This window comes from Vulpes vulpes, chromosome 6, assembly GCF_048418805.1.
Source record: "Vulpes vulpes isolate BD-2025 chromosome 6, VulVul3, whole genome shotgun sequence".
NCBI lineage: Eukaryota > Metazoa > Chordata > Mammalia > Carnivora > Canidae > Vulpes > Vulpes vulpes.
Window position 1 is genome coordinate 79,206,511 of NC_132785.1, and position 26,743 is coordinate 79,233,253.

General features: G+C 34.7%; 1 long non-coding RNA gene across 1 annotated transcript in view; it reads right to left on the bottom strand.

The window, feature by feature from the left end:
• Nucleotides 1-26,743, bottom strand: part of LOC112907834 (uncharacterized) — a 37,494-nt gene that overhangs the window by 9,951 nt on the left and 800 nt on the right. Inside the window, exon 2 of the long non-coding RNA XR_003232824.2 lies at nt 9,764-9,863. This is a non-coding gene — a long non-coding RNA (uncharacterized lncRNA). The remainder of the gene's footprint in view (nt 1-9,763; nt 9,864-26,743) is intronic.

Sequence of the window (26,743 nt, forward strand, 5' to 3'; positions counted from 1 at the left end):
CAGAATAAGTAGGAAAACAGTGTTCACTCTTTTTAGTTGTAGTATTCTAAAGATTCCTTATGCCTTTAGGGTCACAAATAAGGGAAGCATCTCTTCTACTTTTATAAATACACTTTTATTCAGAAGGTTGGGTCAGGATGGGTTTGTGATCAACATCATTCAAGTTTTACCAGCTTGGTTATATTTATAAAAGATACAGTGCATTAGTAATGCCATAATATTTATATTTGCTATATCATATACATATGTTCTTTATGTATCATTTCAACCATATACAATAGATGTTTTCTTTAAAAGAAGTATCTATTTTATATGAATTTATGCTTTAAAGAAAATTAAAGTATACAGATACATGTATACATGTCACTACACATTCACACAAAACATACCAGGACTTAATAAGAATTAAAAAGATGTAGCAATCTTTTTTTTTTTAAGATTTTATTTATTTATTCGTGAAACAGACACATACACACACAGAAAGAGAGAGAGAGAGTGTGTGTCAGAGACACAGGCAGAGGGAGAAGCAGGCTCCATGCAGGGAGCCCGATGTGAGACTTGATTCCAGGCCTCCAGGATTCCAGTTCTCCAGGATTATGCCCTGGGCCGAATGTGGCGCTAAACTGCTGAGCCACCCGGGCTGCCCAGAAGACAGCAATCTTAAAGGCATTTACTATACTTTGAAATGTAATACATTTGTTTTCTTATAATTTTGGATTAATGGGACTCTACATTTATGAAAAAAATTTATGTGTTTTCTAAGTTATATATTTATTTTCTTAACAAATGAAATGATGGCCAATGGTAGGTAGGAATGACTAGAAAGAATTGAGCATAGCTTAGTAAAAGTGGGATAGATAATAGAGGCTTTGATGATGAAAAGTATAAGTGAAAAGCATTTTCTGGGCAGCCCGGGTGGCTCAGCGGTTTAGCACAGCCTTCCGCCCAGGGTGTGATCCTGGAAACCTGGGATCGAGTCCCACGTTGGGCTCCCTGCATGGAGCCTGTTTCTCCCTCTGCCTGTGTCTCTGCCTGTTTCTCTCTCTTCTCTCTGTGTTTCTCATGAATATGTAAATAAAATCTTAAAAAAAAAAAGAAAAGTATTTTCAAGTGTTTTTTGCTCTTTTGTTACTTGCCATCTACTTCCTTCTCAGCTATATGTATTTTTTAATTTTTTTATAGTATTTTTTTTCCAAGTGGAAAACTTTGGTTGCTGGGGTAAAAAGATTCCTATTATTGTAGATAGTATTAAAATGGATTATTATAATCCTTGACTTTTATTATAGGTATCTTTGTGGAAGCAAATGGAAATAAAAGGATTTGACATTTGTAGAAACCAAATACCTGAAATGACTAACAAATTCTACTGTTTGCAAACTTGAACTGAAGCTGAAACCAATCTTTTTTTTTTTTTTTTGGCTTAACTAACTATTCTCTTCTACTCAAAATTTCTTGCGTTCATCTTTTATGAGCTGGATTATAAAATTCTTCATCTATGATTTGGTACTCTGCCTGTGGTTTTGTAGTGAAATCAGATTTTCTCTCATTTAGGTACAGTCATACTCTGTGAGCCGGTTCAAAGAAGCAAACATTGAAGCCATAAAGACTGAGCATAGAGACAGAATGGGTTTACTATTATAAACAACAAAACTCACTCGAAAGCATCGTTGGCATTTAATAACATATACTACTTTACTGCAAAGTAATTATGCATAAGGAGTATATAGTTTAGGAATATGACTTGCCAATGCTTCTGAGAACCCCTACCCAGTTTAAAAGTGTTTAAACTTTAGTTTAAAACTAAAACTCTAGTTTTAAATAATTCAATTTAGAATTCTTTTTTTTTTAATTTCTAGGTCATTTATGTGTAAAAATAATACTGTTAAAAATTGTGTTTGATTCAATGTACTGCTAATCAATTTTCTCCTATCTCACTCTATTTCATGTGTCTCTCTGGTCTCATGTTTTTCCACTCTTATGTCCTGGTTGGTTTTCCTCTCCTTTTGACACTGTGCTCTCCCCTTAGCAGCATTCTGAGCCTCTTCTGTCCAGTGAGGTTCCTGAGTATAGCTGCTCTCAACTCTACACTCAACATATCAAAAAGCATAGGAGGTGTTCTGTGAGCTGGGCTTAAGACAGGAGAGAGGCCAGGAGTGGGGTCAATTGGCTGTGGATGGCCAGCCCAAGGATGCCCAGCACAACGGGTACAATTTGTGGCAGAGGAATCAAAACCTGGGAAGGGTGGCACAACTTGAGCTAGATTTAGGGGCAGGACAGCCAAACAGTGGTTGTTTAGAAAACCATATAAAAAGGAATCTGAAATAACACTAAAATGAAACAGAACTGTTTAAGCCAACTTTCCATATGTAACTCCTTATATAACTGGAAAATGTATTTGGCCACACTCCTGCCAAAGTAGACAGTGCCCTTAAATGGAAAGGAAGAGAAAAAAGCATTCTCACAGTGCTGATACATAGGCTAATTGTTTTTTGCAACCTACTTGCAGTCTGCCAAAGTCAGAAGCTGTAGTCTGCCCTAACTCTGAGCTAGAATAACATCTGGTCTACTGTAGTTTATTTGGAATGGATGATTTTAATAAAATTTAATCTAAATCTAATTTCTCTCTAATATGCTTCTCAGTGAGCAGTCTGGTCCATACCTCTGCAAAAGAAAACTGAAAAGGGAAAAAGAACTACAGAAAAATAGCAAATGCTTTGTTGAGGGTTCCCCCCACCCACCCACCGACTCCATAACCTGGATTCTCCTTAACTAGTGAAGAAGACCTGGAGAGCAAATTTGTTTTTATACACTATTTTTGTTAACGCGAAAATCGGCCACCTTCTACTCCCTAACAATGTGAAACACACACATTGGTATGTAATTTTAAAGTAGTGCCTGCACATATTTATGAAACCAAGAGTGAGGAAAGTCAGGTCTTAGTGATAGCTGGGAGGAGAATATGAGTGTTGGCATAGCTGAAATCTAGGCATTCTTTGCCATAGACAGAGAATGAACAAGTGGCGGTGCACCACTTGAAAGGGATTGGTTTCATTTTTTCTTATTTTCTATAACTTCCAGATGTTGGAAGTGATTGGTGGTGTGGCAGCAAATGAAACAAGACCAAGAAATTGTATTTAGAGAAGGAGGTTTGCAACTGGCAAGCAGATAAAGGAGAAAGAAGAATCAAACATTATGTAAACTGCATTTTTAATTATTATAGTTCATAAAAACAAGCATATTATAAATCCACCAACTTATAAACAATATTAGTCCATGAGGGTAGATACTAGAACTATTGAACTAGTGCAAGCTACATCAGATTTGTGGGACAAGATGAAACACAGGAAAATGAACTGAAAGTTCACAATTGAGATTGATTGTAAAAATAAAGATGTGGGGAAATTATATGTAAAGGCCACAATTTTGCAATGTGGTTTCAATAGATTTTAGTTTTGCTTTTCAAGAAGATAGACTTTCCGTATTAGTCAAGAACTGTGTAATGATTACTTATCAGGTGCCAGGTGTTGTTTAAAGAGATTACATTGACCCAGGTTTTCTGGAGTTGATAAGTGATATATGAAGTTAAAATAGGACATACAAGAGGAGGCAGGAGCCTTAGTTAACATGGTTAAGAAAGATATCAATGAGAAGATTAACTGGAGTCACATGGAGTCAAGTTGTACAAAGATTCTGAAAAATAGCGTCCACAACAGAAGAAATGGCAAGATTAGGGGCTATGGAAATGGAAATGATTTTCGTCTATTAAAGGGACAAAAATAAGGAGGGTGTGACTGGAGTGTAGTGAATACAGAGAAGAAATCAGAGTGGTAGGCGAGGGCCAGATTATATATGATTTTAGAAGCCATATTTATTCTCATCACTATGGGATGCCATAGTTGAGTTTTTAGAAATAGAGAAAGTTAGTGATATAAGCCCAGAAAGACACTGTGGAAGATAGATCACTGGGGATTAAGAGTGGGAGACCAGGAGATATGTTAGGAAGTTAATGTGGTATTCCAAGTGAGAGATAAAATAGTTTATATTAAATTGTACCAACAAAAAAGATGAGAAATGGCCCAACTGGGGATGTACCTTTGAAGTAGAGTTAAGAAGAGTTAGTGATTCATTAGCTGATGGGTATAAGAAAAATAAAAAGTACTTAAGGATCAGTCCAAGCTTTTTATATTTGAGCAATCATATGAATGGTGTACCATTTATTGAGAGAGGAAAGGTTTGAGGCTAAGTGCATTTTCCAGGCTAGAATGCATGTTTTTCTTGAGCTTTATTAGGTTACAATGGTGATAACATGTAAGAAGGTAGTTTATGAATCTGGGGCAAAGGTGAATTGACCAGTCAAGAGATATAACTTGGAGGATCATCAGCATAAATATTATTTAAAGCCATTTGATGAAAGTCACCTAAGGAAACATAGTGTCATGAAAAGGGTCAAAGCGAGTCTTTGGGGTCAATCCAACATTTAAAAGTTTGACAAGAAAGAAGGAAGGGGAAAAAAGTCAACTGAGAAGGTGTGAGCAGGGAAGCAGTAGGAAAATCTGGTAAGTGTGATTAGCCAGCAGTACATGAAGATATTCATTAAAGAGAAAAGACTCAAACATGTCAAAAATAGTTAAGAAGTAAAAGATGAAGATGGAATACTAGCCACTGGTGAACTACCTCCTTTTCTCATGTGATAATCTCCCCAGCGTGGGCCTCTCAATCTCCATCTGTTGGTGGAGTCCTGACTCAGTAACAGGGAAGCAATCCTGTCTCTAGATCAATCAGTAATTCATATTATTGGGATCTTATTTAAACTTACTAACTTATTGCCTGATTGTTGGCTTTCTCCTCAGTGACTAGGGTGACCATATGTCCCTGTTTGCTCAGCTAGGTCTCAGATAATGCTTTTTAGTGCTTCATTTTATGACCAAAAGTGTATGATAAGTCATATAATCACCCTATCATCAATCCTATGAGTCTGAAGCACCAGGGGCAAGGACTCAGTTATAGGTAAAATATATTCTGCTTATGTGAAGTTTGGATGAGTTTTTGCTGCTTTTGACTTGCAAAGCAGATGAGTCTTCTGAAAACTGTAGAGATTTGGTGAAATTCCAGATGTAAGTTGATAGTGACAGGTTTGGTCTGATCAGGTCCAGTGAGACAGGCTTTTTCAAACTGCATTTCAGTGAATGGAATTGAGGGTTAAGGAACAATAATAAGGAACAATCTTACATTCATATTGTTCATACACAGGCTCACAAGATAACTCAATTAGGTGTTGTCATTTTGGCTCTCGATTTAGATTGGTTTCAGTGCCTCCCAACATTTTTCATGCCATCGCTCATGTTGAACATGAAAGTGTATTTGCTGTTCAATGGAGTAAACATGATATACCTGGAGGATCCGAGTACCCAGTACATGAGAACATTTACAACCCAGGAATAGGTCATACCATACTACAGGAAAAGCTGCATGAGAGACAGGCTCTTTAGGGGGCTCTTTAGGGGGCAGGTGAACAATTTTACAAGAGGCAAGGGAAATAGCCACTGTGACATAAGACTGAAAACGCCTGGTCATTAGAGAGTGGACTCAATGTTTCCAAGTGGAGCCCCACTGGATTCCATAGTAAAGGTGACTGTACTGCTTAAGAAAGAAACACATTTCAAATTAGAATTAGTGAGTGTCCGCTATCACCATTATACATTTTCCATAGATTGAGAAAAGATAGTAGTGTTTCCACTGCTACTCTCTAAGAGAATAACTTGTATTGGTGGATCCCTACTCCTAACAAGATAAGATAAACAGAGCAGCCTAGGGCTAGGTCTTCCATTTGAGTTTATGTTCATAGCTCTTGGGTTCTTAAAAAGAAACAAACAAAACTGTTATAAACGGACTCCAAATTGACTTTCTACCTATTTTTGAGTTTCTAAGCATTGGCCTCTATGAAACTATTACCCATGATAATGGTTCTATGAACTAGGGTTTGGCTTATTTTATACATTTGGAGGCTCTGGGCCAAAGTTGCAAAAATCTGTATCTTACTAATGCTTTGGATTCTTCAAAGTGAGGCTCAAGAGAAATTTATTGCTGAATAATTCAACAACTTAATTCCTAAAAGACCACACTGATTTCAGTGAAAGAGCTGAAGCTTCAGCTGCTAAAAGAACCCTAACTGTAGCAGGTGAGACTGGATAGAATTAGAGGGTTGAGAGGGGGATAATCATTGAACATTAATTACTTCACAGAAGCAAGATATTTTGGCTTTGGACATCATTTGGGCCTTTAAATTTGAACTTTAACTTGCAAAAAGATTTAATCTTTAGATTGTTTCTCCCAGAAAATTTTATGTTAGAAATTTTATATTCAAATTTTTAGCATCTTTTATGCTAGAGATATTTTATTGTTGGAATCTCTTGATGTTATCATTCAATCTCACTGGAAAGTGTGGTTGGATGTAATTCAGAATGGGAAATATCATAGACAGTGAAATTTTAGGCATTCAGTGTGAAGTGAATATGTTACAGAGGATTTCTGATTACCCTTTGTTCTAACATAATTTCTTCAGTGAGGTAATAGCCTTCTGCAATGCCCTTCTGCCTGTGTGAGACTTCATACTGCCCATGTACCTTTGCCAGCTGACTGTTCTGTTACTATTTCAAGACACACTCTGATTTTGGATTCAGCATGAAATTATGGCAAAAGGCCCTTTTGCTCAAATACATGCAACTCCTGGCATTAGACTTTCTTTGATGTGATTATCTCAAAGTATTTAGCTTGGTATTAACCCATGGACTTAATTACTTGATGTGGCATTTTACTTTAATCTAGTCATGGGTTAAACTATTCTTCCCCTCCTTGGCATGTCCCATTGTCATCCAAGACCTGGCCCTGACACTGATCACACACAATTGTTCTACAGTGTTTTGTTTTTTACCTTGGATCCCATGTGGGTAAAATTCAGACTTGAGTCAGAAGATCTGGGGTTTCCTTCCCAGATCTATCACTCATCATGACCTGTGGAAGGCTACTTAAAGTCTTAGACCTTCAGTCTCTTCATATGCAAAATGAGAAGCTGGGTCTGCTTTCCACTGGCTTTTTGTTAGAATTAAATGAAATGATGTTCAGCACAATGCCAGACATTAGGTAAGAACTCAATAAATGGGAAGCATAAGAATGATACTGCTCTGTGTTCCAAAAAAAAAAAAAAAAAGGTTGGTTTAAAGTCCACTGTTGGGTTTGCTTCCTTTTCTTTTATCTGGGATGTTTTTGTAAGGAAAATTCTGTTAGATGAATAATTTGTCTCCTCAGGGAGCAGTGTGTTCTGGTGCTGATGGTAACTAAAGCTAATTATCTGCTGGACTTTGTGAGGGAATTAGCTTTATAAAAAGGAGAGGCAAAGAAGTTTTCTCTCTGGACCAGACTCAAACTAAACGTTTATGTCTTACTTGAGGCAGCAGGTGCTCCTTTCATGCACTGAAATTTTCCTTCCTTCCTTCTTTCCATTGTGAGATATGCCATACATACAGAAATACCATAATTTAACAGTCTATTTCCCTTTTCATTGACTGTGTCCATCAAGATTACTTTAGAAAAGGAGCAGGACAACAATCAGTGTTTTGAAAATAAAAGATTTATTATAGACATAGACTTTAGACAAATATGAGAATAGCCTGGAAAGTGAAATTCTAGAAGGGAGAGTTCAGGGATCAGAGAGAGGGTATGTGTCATTAAATAGATCCCTCCTTAAACAGTGTCACAAATAGCAAGACAAGCTTGCAGAGGAAGCAAGAAAGAGGAACATATCTAACCATCAAAGTGGGACATAAAGAACGAGTTTGTGAATAGGTGTCTGCATTAGGAGAGACCAAGCATTTGGTGGTAGACAAGGGGCCAATTTGATTAGCAAGGCCAACAAGTAGAAAGACAAGATGGACATGAAGTGGAGAAGAATGAGAGGAAGCTGGGAGCCACTGGGCACCTCTACATTTCTTTGTCTATTTATTACCTGACCAAAATGATCTAAGATTAATGGCAGCTGCTTTTCTACTTCCAAATCTCACAGAAGCCTGCTCCTACACAGAACTATTCAGGAAAGGAGATTCTGGAAAATGTAGTTCCCAGTTTAACTAAATTGACATAACACCAATAACCACATTAATATGGGGGTTATTTTCAATTGTGGTAAACAGAAGAATGGTCCATAAAAAATGTCCCACAACATGTGAACATGTTCCCTTTCGTGGCAAAATGGATTTAGGACTTTGCCAGATATGATTAAGGTTCAGGACTTTGAAATGGGAAAATTATTCTGGATTATCTAGATTGGCCCAACGCAGTCTCATTATTCCTTAAAAGGAGAAGAACCTTTCCAGGTTAAAGTCAGAGGCTGAGTGTGACAATGTAAGAATGATCAGATATGCCATGTTGCTGGTTTTGAAGATGGTAGAAGGAGGCCATAAGCCAAGGAAAATGTGTGGCTTCCGGAAACTGGAAAAAGCAAGAAAAGAGATTCTCCTTTCAACCCTCAGAAAGGAATACAATCCTGCTGATGCATTGAGTTTAGCTCAGTGATGCCTTTGTCAGATTTTTTTAAACTACAGTACTAAAAGAAATTAAATTTGTGTTGTTTTAAGCCACTAAGTTTGTGGCATTTTGTTATAGCAGCACTTGAAAACTAATATTCCAATTTCTTCTACAATGGACAATAGTGTTATTCTCATACATGTACATGTATCTTGGGTTCATTTATACAAAGTTACATACAGTATGTTTTCAAAGCATATTTCTAGAAATGAAATTTCTGGGCCCCAAGATATATATTATCTTCAAATTGCACTCTAAAGTGTTATTAACTCTTTATAAAAACCAAACTCTTTATAAAAACAAATCCCAAAACTTGTTGGGATTTTGACTGGGTTTTCATTATACACTATTGACCATTTAGGGGATACTTACCACTTTTGTATTATTAAGTCTTCTAACCCTTTCACGTAATCTTTCTCTTCTCTTTACATATATTCAATAGTTTTCAGTAAAACATTAAGATATTATAATCTTCCCTACAGAAGATATGCACAAATTTTGTTCTTGGCATTTTATATTCATGTTCTTATAAGTGATCTATTCAAAATTGTAGTATATCTGCTGTTTATTGCTAGAATATAAATTGATTGATAATACATATTGATTTAGAATCCACTGATCTGTCAAAACCTGTATGTATCCAAATTGTTTTTTTTTTAAGATTTTATTTATTTACTAGAGAGAGCACACATGAGAAAGAGGATGAGAGGGGTGAAGGGCAAATCATATTTAAAAGTTTTCTTCACATACCATCGTATCATCAGTGAATAATGATAGGGGAACTTTTTCCCCTGTTCCAATCTAAATAAAATTCGTTTTTCTTTCCTCACAATACTGCCTAGGACTACCAGTGCAGTGTTAGCTGGAGGTGGTAAGAGTAAAGTAGGCATCTGTGTCTTGAGCGTGACCTCAAAAGAATGATCTCAGTATTTTGCCATTAAGTATGAGGTTGGTTGTAGACTTGTGTGTTTTCAAAGATATCCTTCAGCAGATTAAGGAGGTTTTTGTCTTTTTCTCATTTGCTAAGAGCATTTTTTCATTATTGACTTAATTTTTTAGCTTTAGGTTCACAGCAAAACTGATCGAAAAGTACCCACATACCTCCTCCCCACACATGCACAGCCTTCCTGTCTTTATCTGTTTGGGCAGCTATGACAAAATACCATAAACATTTATTTCTCACAGTTTCAGAGGCTGAGAAGTCCAACATCAAGGTCCTGACAGATTTGTTCCATGGAGAAAGCCCACTTTCAGGCTTGCAGATAGCCACCTTCTTGCTATATCTGGGAGAGAAAGAGAGAAAAGAGGGGTTCTGGGAGTAAAGGTTGGAAGAAAAAGAGCTCTCTGGTCTTTTCTCATTAGGGTACTAATCTCACCATGAAGACTCCACCGTCATACCTTCTTCCAGGCCTAATTACCTCCCAAAGGCCCATCAACAAATACCAAACCTCATGTAGCACTTCAACGTATTAATTTTGGGGGAAACAATTCAGTCCATAGGATTTCTCCATTGTCAACATCCCATAGTGGAGTGATACATTTGTTAACAATTGATGAACACTGTTACAGTTGATATATCATTATTGAATAGGTTCTTTATAAAATGTAATTAATGAATGCTGAATTTTATCTGTCACTTCTTTTCTGCACCATTTACATGATTGTATAACTTCTTTTTACCTGCTAATGTGGCAGATAACATTAGTTGATTTTCTAATACTAAATCAACTTTGCATTTCTGTGATAAATCAAATTAGTTCTGCTATATTATCCCTTTTTAAATGTTGTTGTATTTATTTTGAGAAAGTTTTGCTTAGGACTTTTGTATACATATTTGAATTAGAGTAACCTGAAAATTTCTTTCTTAGCATTGTTCTCTATAGGTTTGTAAAAAGAATTATATTAGCTTCACATAGGGTAAAGAGCAGTGTTTCATCATCTTTTAGTCTCTGATGGAGGTTTTGTAAATTAAAAATTACTTGGTCTTAAATGTTGGAGAGCAAGTTTGATGGTGGTGGTGGGGTTGCCCATGGAATAAAAGAATGTTCCAGGGTTTCTTTCTTCTTCAATCAGTTTAGTAACATACTTTTCTAGAAATGTCTGTTTTATGTAAAAAATTAATTTCTTGCATAAGTTATTTATAATATTATCTCATCTCTTTAATATCAACAACATCTAAAACTAGCTCCTCTTCCTTTATTCCTTATATTGGTTATCTGTGCTTTCTTTTTCCGTTGATAATTTAGTAGAGATTTTTTCATTTATTTTAGTACTTGAACCAGCCAACTTTGGCTTTGTTGAAACTTTTGTTGTATGTTTATTTCTGTTTCATTAATTTCTGCTCTCATATTTTCATTATTTACTTATCTTTGAGGGTATTTCATGTACTGTTCTTATTCTAAATTTTTGATATAGATTCTAGGATCATTGACTTTCAGTCTTATTTTCCAATGCTTGTAAGTATATTTATGAATTTCCTTCTAATTAGAGTTTGGCTGTATCTAAAAAATTTGGTACAACAGAATTTTGTGATTATTTAAAACATTTTTTTCAGTTATAATTTCTTCTTTGACCTATGAGTTATTTAATGGTTTCTTAATCTTAATAATATGCAGGTTGCTAGTTGCCTGTTTATTATTGATTTTAGTTGCATCAAAGCTATAGAGCATGCTTTGTTTATTTCAGCCTTTGAAATTTCTTGAGATTTGTTTTATGGCATATTATATGGCCAAAATTTACATACCCATTAAAATATACATACATGAAAAATATATTTGTATTACATATAATAATTATAATTGATTATTATTAATATATATTTTATAGAATTAATATAATATTAATATATCTTTCTAATTTGGAAATGTGAATTCAAGGTTCATTCCTAGAGTTTTACTGCAGTATTTGTGGTTAATAGTACCTTATGTGGTCTCCTCTAATAAACTTTAAGAAGAAGCAATCTTATAGCAGTGTTATTTCCAGAAAACCAGATTTCCAAGCTATCAGCCATTTAGGGGTTCCTGAGGTTTGTACTTCTGGTGAACCACTTGAACTTATTGATGTTAATCTTGAGTATACACATTAAACCATTATGATAGCAGGCCATTTTAGTCTGTAAAAGGACAGAGTCAAAGAAAGGGTAAGGTCCTTAGGGGCATGGGGCATCTGGTAACCAGCTCAGTACAGCAAATTCCATTAGAAAAAATAAGACATCTAAGGGGGGGTTTTATGTGTTTGTCATGTTTACTCAAAGTACTATCTGCATTTAAGAAACTATATTGCTTCCCAAGTGTACAAAAATTTTGAACCCCATCACAAGCATATGTATACATTCTGTATACACATTTGTTCTCTTATTTCCATTAACTAGAACATCCAAGTAAGGACTAGAGTTTCAGTAATTTGTGCAGATTTGGCTTCTGGAGGAGGATTAGATTTGAGCAGGACTGAGCAGATTAGATTTTTAGCCTATTTAAGTAGCCCCTTTGGTTCCTTAAATAGGAAGTCGATCTAGAAGAAAAATAGTGTTTTCAGTCAAGAGTAAGGTATGAGTAACCAGAAAACCCATGAGATAAAAAACATATTTTAAAATGAATTCAACAGAGGCACCAGTTAACTATGCTGCTGCCACCACTGCATGTGAACTAGAAGGGCAAGCTTTTACCCTGGAGTCCATGAAAGGCTGTCATGAGCAATAGGTTTTAATACCCATTGTGTATGGAACATCCAGAATTTGACCTGATCTTTCAGGTAAAAGGGGAAAAAAAGATTTATAGTAATTGGAGGTGTTAAATATGAGGTCTTTTAAAGAGAGTTCTTTAAGTTATAAAAGACCATCTAGTGCCTATCCATGGAAAGGGCTTATGTGTGTTAGAGTTTAGCACATCAGAAGCTTGTGGAATCCAACTTCTGTAGTATCCTATGGGACCATGAAATCCTTTTAGTAATTATCCAGATAAAATCATGAATAGCTTTCAGTCTTTGGAAAGAAAGAGGCTATCCATTTTGTCTGATGTTACAGCCTTGTTAATGAACTTAGGTCTGACAAAATTGGAGTTCCTAGGTTCATACTTTGTATTTCTTTTATGGTATCACTATTCTCAAGTGAAAGGAATTAATTCTTTAACTCTCAGAGAGCATAACAGAAGATCATCAGTATATTATATACAAGTGGATTCCCGGGAATAGAATGTCTGTAAGTTTATGATTAAGTATTTGTGAGAAGAAAGAGGGTACTTCTGTAAACTCTGGGGCCTAACTATTCAAATGTATTGTTGATTTTCTCAAGTGAATGCAAATAGATACCATAAGCCTTGAGTATAAGTGTATACTAAATAATGCCGAGCATAGATCTAATGCCATAGAATAAACAATTATGTCAGTGAGAAATGATAAGATGATATTAGGGTATGGAAAACACTGGGAAGAAGAGAAGCACCCTTTTAATGGCCTTTAAAACTTGAACAAAGCAGTTGCCAACCTCTTTATCTTTCTGATGGGCAGAACAGGGATAATACAAGGGCTAATATGGGACTAAGGAGTTGTTTTCAGAGATACAAAGATACAATGGGCCATGGCTTTTGAGTAGTCTCTCTTTTTAGTGGGTATTGGGTTAATTTCACTAAGGGCTCAGCCAGATCAATTGAGGTCATTAAGAGTTCGGCCATCTTTATGTGTCCCACGTCCGAACTATTTTTGGTCCAGGAGCTCTTGAGACAGATTCAGAGATTGAGGTTTCAACAGAGGAGGTTTCAGTAACAAAATCTATGCTATCATCAAATTTTAAACTCAATTTTTGTCCAGAAAGTGGCTTTCTGATCCAAACTGATTAAGGAATCCCATTTTTACAGTAGGTTTTGTCCTAGCAGATTCACTGGAGAGAAATCTGTAAGCAGAGAAGCATGTTGAGTATAGTGCAATGTCCCAGAGAGGAAATAGATGAAACAGGAAGAAGCTGAGTTGAGAACGTTGAGGAGTATTTGAGATTTTTACCCCTGAAATCTTTCTGTATTCCAGGGAGGGAATAACAAAAAAGCCATAGGGTCAACTAGATGTGGATTATAGTGTTTGTGCAAATTGCATGAAAATGTCTTCTTTTCATGGTAAGAGCAATTTTGGGCAGAACAGAGGTCATCTATCCTTGGAGGATGTTATACTGTTAGACAAATTTGCCCTTTGTCTTTTTATATTTTTCTCAGTTAAGGCAGGGCTAATGTTCTTCCATTGTCCCTTTTCTTATGATATGATTGTGTTTTTTTTCTACATTGGACTTGGGGATGACCTTGTTTCTTAATATAAAGAGGTATTAATTTGGTCTGCAATTTTTTCTTTTTTTGTAGTCCAAGTGTTTTCAAAGCTTTTCGTTTTATTTTGTTTTTGTTTTCCTGTTTTTCTGTCCATGTGTGTGTATTTTGCCAGATTTTGTAATTCAGACAGGAGACAAATAGAACATCTTATCTTCTGGTTCCTTATTAAATCTGTCACTTCAGTTTTAAAACCATCAACAAAGAAGATGCATTGGGCAGTTATAATGTTTTCTCTGACTGAGATTAGTAGAGTTTCTAAAGATGATACTGCCATGGTGTCTGAAGTCTAGGATAAATTGATTTTTCCCTTTTACTGGGACTGAAATTTTGACCAATTTTGAAAGAAAAGTCTTCAGAGATAGGACCTAAGAGGTCTTATACTCTTTTATATCTTTTTTGTTATCCATTTATGATCAAATTTTGATCTTTGTGTTTCATATAATTCTGTAACCAATCTGTTCTCTCTCTCTTTTTTAAATAAAACCCAATTTTTGTTTTTCTGGGTCTTGTGAGGAGATATGTTAATTGGTAAAGGTCAAGGAATATCTGACTACATGATCTAAGGACAATTCTCAATCTTTATTAAAATTTTGTTTCTCAATGTGAGTTAGGAAAGTTGACTGTAGAGGTCTGAATTTCACCAGTATTTGAAGGTATAATTCCACTAAGTTGAGATGATGTTCTCCATTTACATTAGAAGATATTGTGAGGACTTGTTGTCAGTGAGGGGATTATGTTTATGAAGGGTCCGTAGGTAAGTGTGACTTATTTATGTTATAGCTAGAGATTTTTACCTCTTAAAAATCCCCTTCACTAATTCTGCTCATCCCCCCACTTCCCTCTTCCTGGTAAACTACCTATTTGTTCTTTGTACTTATGAGTCTGATTCTGTTGTTTGTTTGTTTTGTTTTTCATATTCCACATATAAGTGAAATCATATGGTATTTGTCTTTTTCTCATTTATTTCTCTTAACATAGCACTCTTTAGGTCCATGTGTATTGTCACAAATAGAACTTTTCTCCTAAAATTCTCTTCATATAAAATTTTAAAATACTAACAATGGAATATTTGAAGTCATTGAGTCCTTTGATTCTTAGGCACAACACAGTGGATTATCCTATTTCTATATCTCAGGTGCTCCAGCATGCCACTGAAGTTCTAAATTGTTCCTGGGAAAATCCTGGCAGAATTTCAAGTTTTTGGTGCATTTGGCCCCATGAAATTTGTACATGTAGGAAAACTGAACAATGATCGCAGATTCTTTGAATGAATAGAAGTTTTCCATTTTCAAATAGCAGTAATAAATGAGAGACAAACATTCGGGCCCTGAGAATTTCAGAACTACTCCCTCAGCTCATTCCTGAGAACTCTGAGTAATGAAACAAATAAAATAGTTTTCACATAGGACAATTAAGAGGAAGAATAAAAGTTTAGATAGTATGTATGCAAGAAGTGAAACCCTTGTCAGGAGCATGATGGAGTCATCTGTTCTATCATTGGGACTTAGGAGCAATGAGTAGGGGCAAACATATACGTTCAGTATGCAGTGTGCAACTGGAGGGTCAAATCTTTTTTCTACTGCCTCATAACTTTTCAATCATGGCTGTTCATTAGGATAATTAGGAGAGCTCTAAAAATATTAATACCAAGCACTACCCTAACTTCAGAGTGATTAATTTACAATCAGTGTCTTTTAAAGTTCCCTTTCTGACTCTAATATATTTCAAGAACTTCTGCAATTCACCATGCTTCTCAAGAATTCAAACAATTATCTCCCAAATAGGGGAAATTTGATTTGGGTTTTATATTGAAAAAGTCTTGTTTCTGTTTTTCCCCACTGTTTTAATATGCCAGTTCTTTGACAAGTGTATTATCTTTATGTGATTCACTCAAGAAGTCTATGAAAACAGTGTGAAAATTTCCAATTGAGGAAAAGCTAAGGATAAGAGTTTGACAATGATTTTTCTTTGAATATTTGAGCCATTCAGTGCCAGAATAACTTAGCAATATCATGGAAATATATTTTGTTATTTAATACTCCCTTTCTCTATCTGATAGATCTACCTTCAAGATCAAAATATGGTGTAATCTGTTCAGCTATTTGAATTTCAACCCTGCAACAGAATGACTCTAGATATTTATTTTGCTGCTGGTTTTGACTATGTAGGATATTATTAATAGTTTTTGTTTAATAAACTAGTCTGACAAATAAATTATTTTTAAAGTTATAAATTTTTAAGAAACACTTTTACATACCTCTGGAGGTATGAGAAACAAAAGCAAAAATGAACTATTGGGACCTCATCAAGATAAAACACTTCTGCACAGTGAAGGAAACAATCAACAAAACTAAAAGTCAGCCAACAGAATGGGAGAAGATATTTGCAAATAACATATCTGATAAAGGGTTAGTACTTAAAATCTATAAAGAACTAATCAAACTCAACACCCAAAAACAAATAACCCAGTTGAAAATGGGTGGAAGAAAAGAAGAGACATTTTTCCAAAGCAGACATTCAAATGACTAACCAACATATGAAAAGATGTTCAATATTACTCATCATCAGGGAAGTACAAGTCAAAACTACTATAAAATATCACCTCATATCTGTCAGAATAACTAAAATTAACTAACACAGGAAACAACAGATTTCAAGGATGTGGAGAAAGGAGAACCCTCTTACACTGTTGGTAGAAGTGCAAGCTGGGGCAGCCACTCTGGAAAATAGTATGAAGTTTCCTCAAAAAATTGAAAATAGAGCTACCTTACAACCCAGCAATTGCACTACTAAATATTTATGCAAAGGATACAAAAATACTGATTTGAAAGGGCACATGCACCCCAATGTTTATAGCAGCATTCTCAACAATAGCTAAACTACGGAAAGAACTCAAGTGTCTATCAGCTGAGGAATGGATAAAGAAGAGGTGATACACACACACTGGAATATTATTCAGCCATCAAAAAGAATGAAATCTTGCCATTTGCAATTTTGTGAATAGACCTAGAGTGTATTCTGCTAGGTGAAATGAATCAGTCAGGGAAAGACAAATACTGTATGACTTCACTCATATGTGGAATTTCAGAAACAAAACAGATGAACATAGAGGAAGGGTAAAAAAAGGAGGCATACCACAAGACTTTTAACTATAGATAACAAACTAAGGGGTTGCTGGAGGGGAAGGCTGGGTGGGGGGAGGAGCTAAATGAATGATGGTATTAAGAAAGGCACTTATAATGAGTACTGGGTGTTATATGTAAGTGATGAATCACTGGATTCTACTCTTGAAGCTAATATTACACAATATGTTAACTAACTAAAATTTAAATAAAAATAAAAACTTAAAAAATAAAAGGCTATTATTGGCTTTGTTGTAAAATGCCATGGATTACCATAATTATATACAACCCTAGATTGCCTCTGATGTTCCATAATTATAACCAGTGATATATATTATTGATTATAAAGCAATTTAGAACTGATCTATGTTCAGATTTCAGTTTATATGTACACTGTAATTGCTTTGGCAATCTGTTTGTGTTTTACTTAAATGCTATGAGGGTAGCTCTCCAGCTAATGAAAAATTTGCACTTTTGCAAGTACTTCCTGTTATAAACACATCTGCCATTTTTAGGAGATAATTTTCATGAAATTCCTGAAAGGATTGTGCAACTATTAGGAGGTACACAGAATTTTCAAGGAGAATTTGGCCAAAAAGGAGAAACTAATAACGTTATATCATTTGCATTATGAAAAAGCTTCTATGCTCAATACTGGCCTAGGGCATTTATCTTACTCTTTTACGTAGTTTATTGATAGGATTATGAATGATATCACTTCTATTGTATAAACTTATGAAAATGTCTTACCTAATGTGTACCTAACTATATACAGTAATATTAATATTAAAAATGCTTTTAAATATTAACTAGTTTTAATTCTCATAACTACCATAGATGTGAGAATGCCAGAATAAGGGAAATAAATATAAAGGAGATTTTGTTCTGACTTATTCCTCTGTAGAGATCAGGACATGTATTTTCTCTGCTTTATGTTTTCTTTTTAAATTTAGATGTTGAGTCTCCCAATATATAAGGAGTCTGATGACACATAGGACTAGTACTCTAAAGGCACAGAAGTAAGTGTTATCTTTTATATTCATTTTGCTGTGTTACAGGGACTTGTGATGAAGTATTTTATAGCGGGTTTGCTCTAACAAAGGACTATTGTTTAAGGACCACTAATCCCTAGTCTATACAGATATAAAATCTTTAGTAACAATTTATTGTTAAAAAGAGTGCTGATTATATAAACATTTATTCTATGTAATTAAATTTAATAATTCCTATATAAAGTTTAGCATGACAAAAGTAAAGCTGCTTTAACGGATAATGACCATTCTTTTGAAAATTAAAATACTGAGAAGCTTAATGATTCTTTCTCTCTTTTTTTCTTCCTCCCTCCCTTTCTTTCTTTCTCTCTCTTCTTTCTTTTGACTTTTGACTGAGATCTGCCCAGTAGGATGTGGTCAGAGATTATATGCCCTGCCATGATAGTTTTATGTGTTAACTTGGCTAGGCTCTAGCACCCAATGATTTAATCAAACACTAATCTACATGTTACTGTGAAGGTATTTTGTAGGCGCAGCTAACATCTAATCAGAATTTAAGTAAAAGAGACTGCCCTGATTAATGTGCATAGATCTAATCCAGTCAGTTGAAGGCCTTGGGGACAAAAACTCAGTTCCCCAGAGAAAAAGAAATTCTACCACAAGATTAGAGTCAATACCTCCCTGAGTCCAGTCAGCATGACCTATGGATTTTAGACTTGTCAAGCCTTACAATTGTGTGAGCCAATTTCTTAAAATAAATCTCTTATTTTATTAAAAGTATTTAAATCAATTCCTCATTTGCAGAACAGAATTAACCCTCATTGCAGAGCTTTGAACTAGTTTTAATGTATCACAACATGGAGTTATTTTGTGCAGAAATTTATGTGTGTTTTTAAGGAATATAGAAAAGGTTTTGAGATTTTTTTTTAACAGGAAAATCGGCTATTTATTAAAACTTTATAGCTAGGCATATTGACCAAAGCAGTAACATGAAAAGATTAAACACATCATTTCCCTTTTAATAAATTTAATGAAATAGAGTATGAATAAGTATGTAGTTTAATTAGTAGTAATGTATCATTGTTAATTCCTTAGTTGTGACAAATGTACTAAAACAATATGAGATATTTAATAGGGGAACTAGATGAAGGATGTATGAGAACTCTATACTAAGCAACTTTTCTGTTAATCTAAAATCACTCCAAAATTAAAAGTTTATTTAAATTTTTAAAGTCAAAGCAAAGATGGCTAACAACAACAACAAAAATAATGTATTTAATTAAATTTAATGATAAATCCAACTAGCAAGTAGGCCATAATTCTCCAGAAGGGAAAATCATATAATATCTACTGAGAAAATAAAAAAGACAACTATATTAGCAGGAATTTGGTAGACATACAATCAGAACAAAAAGTGTAAGATGATATTTAGTGTCTCTGAGATAAGTTTTTCTGAGACTGTGTTCCCTCAATAGATATTTAGACACAGCCATAATGTTCAACTTTGCCTTCTTTAGCCAAGATTCTTGGGTAATAGATCTCCCTTCTCTGTTTCCATGGCAGACCATCTGCCTTTTGTTCACAAAGTTTCTTTCCAAACAGAGTAGTTAAAATAAATTGAGCTTCTTATGAAAACATTATAGTTCTTCCAGTTCTACTTCCCTAAGATTGTTCTCAAACCAGTGTTTTCAAGTTTGGGTTGCTTCCATTTCTTTTTCTTTTTTCAACAATATTTTGAAGAGCACTTTTGTATATATAGCTTTATGTACTTTGCAACTAATTTTAACTATAATTTCTTAGATTTAGGCCAAGAAATATATAAAGGATTTTGGTGCATTTTGTTAAATTGTCCTTTGGAATATTTGTTTCACATGTTTCCAAAAGCAGTAGGTGGGAATGTTCATTTCCTGACACACTTGACAATTTGGTTTTACCCTTAATTATCTTTTTTAAATGCACAAATTAACAATGGTATCACTTGGTTTGCCATTTTTACCTCCTCCTTGTGAATTTCCCATTTCTGTTCTTTGCTCAGGCTTTCTGATTCTCAAACATCAGTTTCTGTATCTTGATTAATTTGTGCACAGACTCTTCTTTTAAGGCTGAGAAAATCTGCTTTCAGGGCCTAAAGGCCTACTTACACAGTGGTGAATTCATCTAGAGAGACATCTTGAGGCCCTGTCCTCCTCAGGCAACACATTGCTTTCTTAAACCATGGTCATTGACATTTAAAATTAGAAGAGGAATTGCTGATTGTTGCCTTTCTATTGTGCTCTACATTTACAACTTTCAAACTTTAGGGCCCCCTCCTTTTTTCTTTACCAAATGCAGAGATAACTTATTCTCACCATTAACCATCTGCCAACTATATACTTTTTCCCCAAAGCCAGTGCCCATCACCAGTGTAAATGTGGCCATTTCATCTAAATCTTCACTCTGCATGTGCCAAAGTGTCCATCCATCTCCAACCCCCATTCAAAAAATATGGTATATTTTGGTTTTCACTCTAAAACATACATTTTTTTTTGAGAACATAAGTAATGTTAATTCAAGCTGTTCTTCGGAGCATATGTGCTGTAGTAGGACTTTGTTTTAGTCCTTTAGCACAAAGACTGAACTAATATGCTGGATGTTTCTGATTCTTCTTTTATTCTTAATAATAATACAATTTATACTCAAAAAGCTTTCCTAAAAGCTCTTTTTTTAGATCTTTTGTGATATGTATATACATACACACGCCTATTTCTCTAACCCCTTTCCCACATGGATTTTGAAGTCATATGAAATTCCTTTTGATATTTATCTTGCCTTCCCTCACCACTTTATGTACTTGACTAGTAAAGAATAGTAATTCAGAAAATCTCAGAAGTTGCTCAGTCACTGTCTTGAAGCAGAATGCTGTTTAAATACATTTCAGAAGAGCTGTTTGTAAAATGAAAATGAATGTCAAACCAGGCTTTATGGATGTTCTACATAGAAAATAGATTTAGCCTTAGAAATTGTAGTGTCATCATTTTCACGTATTGACCGAGCTGTGGCAAATCTCTATCCAAGAGATCATGTAAAGGAAACACAGCAGGTCAAACTTTCTGACTGTTCAAAGACTGAGTTTTGTGCTGAACCAGAAGGCCAGGATACATAGCAAGGCATAGTTACCATCTATACTGTGTCCTCCTCTCCTTTACTCCAGTGGTTTAATCAATCCCTTCTTAAGCATTAGCCCTAAGAAATTTTCAAGGGGTAGTACTTATTCCACCATGGCAGGCAAGTTTTATATAATTTTCATTTGCCCTTGTCTGCCCTTTCTGGATGTAGTTAATTTGTCCATGCTTAATCATTTATTCTTCACTGAAATTCTTTTTTAAAAAATTTTATTTGAATTCAATTTGCCAACATAGACTATAACACCCAGTGCTCATCTCATCATGTGCCCTGCTTAATGCCTATCACCCAGTTATCCCATCCCCCCATCCACCTCTGTTCATGCTTAATCCTAACACAAAACCTGATAATTAAGACCACTTACTTATTAGGATGCCTGGGTGGCTCAGCAGTTGAGCATCTGCCTTCTGCTCAGGTCATGATCCTGGGTCTGGGAATCCAGTCCCGCCATCAGGCTCCCTGCAAGGAGTCTGCTTCCCCCTCTGCCTGTGTTTCTGCCTCTCTCTCTGTGTCTCTCATGAATAAATAAAATATTTTTAAAAATCACTTAGTTATTGTGATTGACAAATTTTTGGTATATGGACTTTGAGAACTTCAAGTAAGTGTATTGAAAGGGTTGGACTTCTTGGGACCCTTGGAATCAGGGAGTCTGATTTTTACTTTTTTTTCTCCTGTACTTAAGACAATCATTTTTCCTGGGTCTTCAAAGCCTCTGCATCTTTCAGAGTTTTTGGCATATCATAGAAATTTCATGTCTTTTCCAAAGGAATTTTTTCCCTTTAGCTTTATTAAAAAGTTATATTAGGTCACTTTTTATAGAATTTTGTAACTTATGACATATGACTGTTTTTAGCCTAAGGAAGCGTATCACTAAGACATCATGGAGATTATATCAAGGGGGAGGGGGAGGTGCAAGCTATTATCCTAGACCAATTTTCTGTCTGTTTTCTTTAATATCTTCTTTGTATCTCTGTCATATATCCTTTCAGCTATTTGCTAATTTGGATCAGTGAAAAATTAGGGGACAGAAAAGAGGTTTGAAAATAGGATCAAGTCTTCCAGTAGCAATACAAGATGGATCTTGTAATACTTTAAATAAAAGTATTTTGAAACTTTTCAGAAATTATGTTTTAAAAATAAGCCCAGATAGCATCTCCTCCAGGAATTCTTTCCTTTCGCCCCCTGATAATATAAAAGACCTTTATAAAACTCAGCTTATTTTTATCACAAATACTTTATTCAATTTCAATTACATGTTTCTTCCTATATTGGGCTGTGTTTATTGAATGTATGTTTGTATCATACATTACTGTATCCCCAGCTTCCAGCTTAGCACTTGCTATTAGTAACCAGACAAGGTTATATAATGAAAAGTAATGGGTTTTAGGGGCTTTTCTCTCTGCCATGACCTAATTGAGTATTGAGGCCTACCTATATGGAATACTTATTTAATCCTCATAGAGACCTTAAGTGGGAGGCTTTATTATTGTCCCCATTTTTATGATGATGACCTGAAGCATAGAGATTAAAGTTAAGCATTTTGCTTAAAGTCATATAATGCTTAAGCAGTAAAGCAAGGACTCAAAACAAATAAATACTCTCACCCCTAACCACCGAGGTATACTGAACTTCAGCATGAACAAATGGTGCTTCCTGAGTAATTATGATTTGAATCCTAAGATGCCTCAAAAATATAGTTTTGACCCTTAGCACCAATCTGAAGTATGGATGTGCTATCAGATACAATTGCAGCAATATTAAGAAGTCTCCCCTTTTTCCTTCATCCAATAAGCTAATAGGGAATTAGAGGTCTGAAAGTTGGGCATCCAGGGAGCCAGAAAGAAGAGGAATTGTAAAAGAAACACAGTTATCAAATAAACCTGATAATTAGCCCTGAACACTTAAATTTTTCTGGTCAGCTAGTTAATCCTACATTCTTTTAGCAAGCATGCACAGTTTGCATGCTCTTAAACTGTATATCACATCTAGGGCTGGCCATTACTATGCTGTGTTTTAGTATAGTGATCATTGTGCTCATCTTGACCTTTTCTTGAGCTTTTGGTTTAAGTGCAAACTATATCTGGTGCGAACTTGAAGTGGAAATCATTTGGAATTATAGTACCTGCAATGCCTCTGAAATACATTAAAAAGAACAATAGCTGTGATAAAGTATTCACAGCTTCTAAAAAATGTATTCATTTATGTCCTCTGAGCATTGCTGAACAGTGGGTTTATTTAAAGTTAAATTACCTTTATATTCACTTGCTTCTGTTCATTTCAGAGCAGTAGGATACTGTAGCCAGACTTCCTTTGAGCAACCAAAAAATGAGAAGGCTTTATAAAACCCAGATATTTAACTGATTGCTTCAAACAAATGCTTTGAAAATGCAGTGGTGTTTTTGATGAAAGACCAACAAGTAAAATTTTCTATCAAACCCATTCTTACAGGAATAACTTTTTCCATTGTTCATTTAACTGGAGGATATGAATATATTCAGAAAATCCTCAGATGAATTTGTGATGCAGTCTGAAAGCACAAACAGCATATTACAAAAATTCTAACAAATGGGGTTAAAAGGGACGTTAGCAACACAATGCCAAAGGAGTTTTGTGTAGGTTCCTAGTTAACTATTTCATTGCATTGTGTCCTTTGTGATTCCTGTGAGGTGGCAGCAGACTTCATGACATGCAGCATGGAGAGAACATAAGCTCTTTTGTATAATTCTCTAGGCGGCTGCTTCGTTCAATTGGGCTGCCAACTGGCATCTGGGAAGTCAGCTCTGCAATATTTTAAGACTGACAGACTGGAGAAATGGGTGATTAGAGCTCAGCATTTAAAATACTTCATTTTGAGGGACACTTTTGCAAAATTTTCTTCTTATTCAATATTGAATATAAGGAAAGTCACTCTTCCATTATTTGAAAAATAAATGAATCATCTATTACTTTTTTGCTCTTATTTTAAATATTCCACTCCAATGTGTTTAAAATCAATTGTAGTGAGAATGGCAATAATAATCCAATTGGAAAACTGGGTAAACTATTTTTAAAATGGATACATACACCTAATTATTAGATTAAATGGTATACATTTCTTTGGAATTCTTTTCTTTTTTTAAAATTAATTTTATTTGATAGAGAATGAGAGAAAGAGAGAGAGAGAAAGCACAAGAGGGAGGGGTAGAGGGAGAGAGAATCTCAAGCACACTCCACATTGAGCTCAAAGCTTAATGTGGGCTTTGCCAGAGGGCTTGCCTCATGACCCCTGAGATCATGACCCTGAGATCATGACCTAAGCTGAAACCAAGAGTCAGATGCTTAACCAACTCACCACTCAGATGGCCCTGGAATTCTATTCTAGTCTCTCTTTATTTTTTTAAATTTTATTTATTTATTACTGAGAGAGAGAGAGAGAGAACACAGCAGAGACACAAGCAGAGGGAGAAGCAGGCTCTATGCAGGGAGCCCGATGTGGGACTCGACTCCAAGTCTCCAGGAACAGGCCCTGGGCTGAAGGTGACGCTAAACCACTGAGCCACTCGCGCTGCCCTGGAATTCTATTCTCTTTTGAGAGAGTAGGAAGTCTTTTTTGGAGTATGCCTTGAAAATTGTCAAAACTTGCCTGTTCTAATGAAATCTTATCATCTAATATAAATAGCCCTAGAGAAAAACTTTGTTTCTTATCTTATGTACTTGAGAAAGTTTAATATCTAGGTCAAGATATTTTATGACTTTGAAAGTAACTCTTCCCTATTTTATGTCCAAAAATGAAATGACATTTTTTTAGATTATCAGCAAAGACAATTGAACATACATCATCACTAGAATTCTGCAGTCCTTATGAAATTTGAGGGAGATTAACGAAAACTGTCAAATACAATATAAACTTTATCTGGGAGAGAAGATAATGTATAAAAGTGACTCATGTGAACATTGAATATACATAAAATTGCTAAAGAAAAGGATAATTTTCTGTCTGCTTCCAAAGGTTAGGGCTTTATTCCAAACTGTAAACACCATTAGCTCACCTCTAGATATCGATATTATTTATATTCAAGAGTGGCTAATAAATTTTTGAGCATCCATCTTTACTGATTAAAGCTGTTTCAGCACTAGTTCTAAAATGATATTCAATATTAATAACATATTATATTTATAAGCTCATATAAATATAAAAATTTGAGATAAGTATATAAAAATAAAACATAAAACTTTATTATTTGATATTTTCAGGTTATTATTTTAGATTATTTAACCTTTCTTTGGCTGCCACTTAAGCCAATGTTTAGTGGGGTTATGAATTTTTCCTGTATCGGTTCTATTGTAAAAAAAAGAATAGCCAGTCAGAGGGAATTTGTATTGCACTGGATCCAGTTTGGATAGAGGATAATCTAAGAGAGAAGAATTCAGTTGACTATATTGACCAATTAAAAGGATGTGATCTCAGAATGGATCCCTCCATTTCCATCCTCCTTTCCTCATCTGGCTACTGTGGCCACTCAGCCCTGATTGCCCAGTTAACAGTATGGATCATTTGACAAATCTATTACTAGGATGTTTTCTCTCATTCTCTGTCCATGGAGTAACATATGTAAGTCCTATATATCTTACTTATTACTAAGTAAATGAACAAGGCATGAAAACTTACTGTAATTCTCTTTCAAAGATGGTTATTAGTTACAAGAGTAGGCCTCGAAGTGGATCTGCTATCTCTTGTGTAAACAAAACTTCTGTGATGTTTGTTCACCTTTTAACAGGTAATTTTGAGAATGAAAGGAAGTTGTGGGGAAGATGTGCACGGTAATTTTTAATAGCATGGGATTAGGAGTTAATAAGATGTCAAACAATTAGCAGAATGATTTTGGGCTTGTTACAGAATTTTTAAAGATTATTGTACCATCTATCAAGTAAGGGATAATCATAGTATCTTACAGGATGGTTGTGAGGATATAATAAGACAATATTATAAATTCCTTAGCACAATGCCTAACATACTAAGGGTTTAATAAATTGTTATTTAAAAATGTATATCGTGTAATAATTGAAACCAAACAAATGGAGAATAAAAATAGAACCACAAACTTTATAGACAAAATGTAATTTCATAAGCCATCACCATATGGCTATGTAATTATTCCCACAGAATCCCACAGAGTGAATTAACAAATATTTTTAAATCTTTAAATGTTGTTTTCCTCATAAGATTGACATTTAAGAGAACGTCTACAGAATTTTCCAAGCCAAAAAAAAATTATCCTCTTAACTATGTTTTTCTTAAGATATACAATTTCAACTATAAATGCAGAATATTGCAGAAGATATTCTTCCTTTTACCATAGTTTTTCCAAATATATTGTCTATTTCTTCTGAGGAGTTTATACTTTAGCAATGAAGTATATTTGTATTTAACTAGTAATCATATGCATATACATAAATATATGCATACACATTATGGATATGTCATATATATATATATATATATATATATATATATATATATATATATATGACTGTGTGAGATTCTCTATAAGGCCTTGATATAAAAAGGAATTTTCAAAAGTAATTTTGAAATTCATTGCTT